Genomic DNA, 2,404 nt, shown 5'->3' with positions numbered 1-2,404 from the left:
ATAATTTTTTAAAAATAAAAAATATTATTTAAATATTTTTTAAATAAAAAATATTTTAAAGAACATCTATGACTACACATCCTTTGAATCATATTAAACCTAACTCTACACGTTATTCTATAAATATATTACTTCAAATTTAATTTAGATCAAGTTTTAAATTTTAAAAAATCTCCCGATAATAATATAAATAGTAGCTTTCCTTTTAAAGAAAACTTCTAATATTAACATAAATAGCTTTTTTTTATTAGCATTTCACTTTTTGCTAATGACAGTCCTACTAACTCTAATTGCTCTATTTATTTATTTAATCCAAATATCACGGAGGCATTTTGTTATAATATTTTGGTTTCGTATTAATAATAAAAAAATATTTTTAAAATAAAGTGAAATATATAACAATAAAAAAAAACCTGGACAATTTCATTCCAAATAACATTTGAAGAAGTTATTTTTCTCGACTATTTATTTTATGTATATAAATGGATTAATTATTGAGAAAAATAAACTATTTATTTTATTTTTGTACTCTAATTTAAAAATAAACACTAAATACCATCGTTTTTTCAATAAAAATATAAATTTAGGTTTACTCGATAGTGTAATGAAATAAAAAAAACCCTTTTTCGAATCAACAACTTGTGTTTCAAATTTCAAGAAATTTAACATCGGAAAAATGTTATCAACACAATACACTTACCATCTCCTACATGAAACTCAACACCTTCCTCGGATTTGGAGACAAGCATTCCAGTCTCAATCCTTGCCTCACACTTCACTGCAGAGACGGAAATGCATTACTATTTTGCAGATAAACCACTCATTATAAAAGTCAAAGTGTGATTTAGAGTTAATTATACAGCAGAAGTTTATGATTACAAGAGCAGATGTTTCCCTAGCTTCAACAAGTTTATGATTACAAGAGCAGAAGTTTACCTAAAACTTCATCTCCATCTCTTGGTGTAGCCCATCCTTCACCCTCCTTCATTATCTTCTTCAATATTCCTCCATCGCCTGTTAAATCCCTGATGCTACTCCAAGACACCATCTCAACATCAAAAACAAGAGTTGCATTGGGAGGAATCAGTGGTGGAGAACCAGCCTCCCCGTAGGCCAAGTTTGGCGGTACCGTAAAAATTGCTCTTTCTCCATTCTTCATGGTGGCAACCCCTTCATCCCATCCTTCGATTACTTCACCTAGAACCCAAACACCAAACAAAAACTTATCATCTATGTAGCCAACAATATAGACATACCGCCATTGATATGGATTGATTAGCTCTACTTACCCTGGCCTAATTTGAACTTGAAGGGAATCCCTTTATCACGACTTGACTCAAGAATTGCCCCACCCTCGATATATCCATTGAAATGAACTGAAACAGTAGTTTGCATTCCCAGGAAAATTCATGTAAGCCTTCTTGATGAATCTCTAAAACCACAGTTCTTTAAGTCCAAAGCTAGTCCATCAAGTGACAAACATTGAAACAAAATGACCCTTCTCCTGTAAATCTAAAAAGAAGAAGAAAAAAGGCATAGACAATAATTCGGGGGCTTGTTTTTGTACCTTCCACTTCATCTCCAGGAAATGGAGTTTGCCATGAATTTCCCTTCTTCACAATCTTTTTCCTTAGCCCTTGGATTCCGATTTTTTTCTCGGGCAATCCCGCATTGTCGGTTTGGGTTTCATTTTGCGAAGAGGAACTCAAGGACAAGTGTTCCATTTGAATTAAGAGATACAGATAAGAGTGTGTATGTGTTTGTGCGCTGGAGTTGAAGATAAGCCGTTGTTGGTTTCCCTCCTTTTATTGCCACTCAGTTAAGATTTTTCTGTTAGGAAAAGGAAGTGTAAGATACAAAGTTACAGTTGAATTAAGTTAACCATCGTTCTATTGAAAAAATAAATTAAAACGATATTTATTTTTTTATATTGTTTTTAAAGTTAAATGGGCTTAGTTCTAAACCGTTTCGGCGCTGATTGTTTATTGAAAAATAATTTTTATTTTAAAAAATAAATTAAAAAAATAAATTATTTTTTGATGTTGAGTAATATAATAAAAAATAAATTAAAAAATATTTTCTAGTATTTGGTTATATCATAGAAAATGAGTTAAAAAATAATTTATTAATATTTTATTTTTTTAAATTTATTAAAATAATAAGTAATAAATTTAACAAATTAAAAAGTTGAATGAGAATGAAATTGAAAAAAAATATAATTTTATAAATTATCTCAAATAAAATAAATACTAATAAAAAAATAAAAAAATTAAAAGATGAAGAAATTAAAATAATAATAATTAATATTTCATAAATTATTTTAAATAAAATAAGTAACAATCAAAAGAATGAGGACCAAATTTGATAGATAAAAAATTTTAATTAAAAAATAATAAAAAACAAA

General features: G+C 28.2%; 1 long non-coding RNA gene across 1 annotated transcript; it reads right to left on the bottom strand.

Moving 5' to 3' along the window:
- Positions 1–731: 731 nt before the first annotated feature.
- On the bottom strand, positions 732–1,804 carry LOC105119033 (uncharacterized). The gene is made up of 2 exons (XR_841059.1): positions 1,568–1,804; positions 732–1,376 (listed from the first exon to the last, which is right to left on the bottom strand). It is a non-coding gene; the product is annotated as an uncharacterized LOC105119033 (long non-coding RNA).
- Positions 1,805–2,404: the final 600 nt, after the last annotated feature.

Source organism: Populus euphratica, unplaced genomic scaffold, assembly GCF_000495115.2.
Source record: "Populus euphratica unplaced genomic scaffold, PopEup_1.0 scaffold2460.1, whole genome shotgun sequence".
Classification (NCBI taxonomy): domain Eukaryota; kingdom Viridiplantae; phylum Streptophyta; class Magnoliopsida; order Malpighiales; family Salicaceae; genus Populus; species Populus euphratica.
Note: the sequence above shows the minus strand (reverse complement) of the source record. Positions and strands in the feature narration are given on the sequence as shown.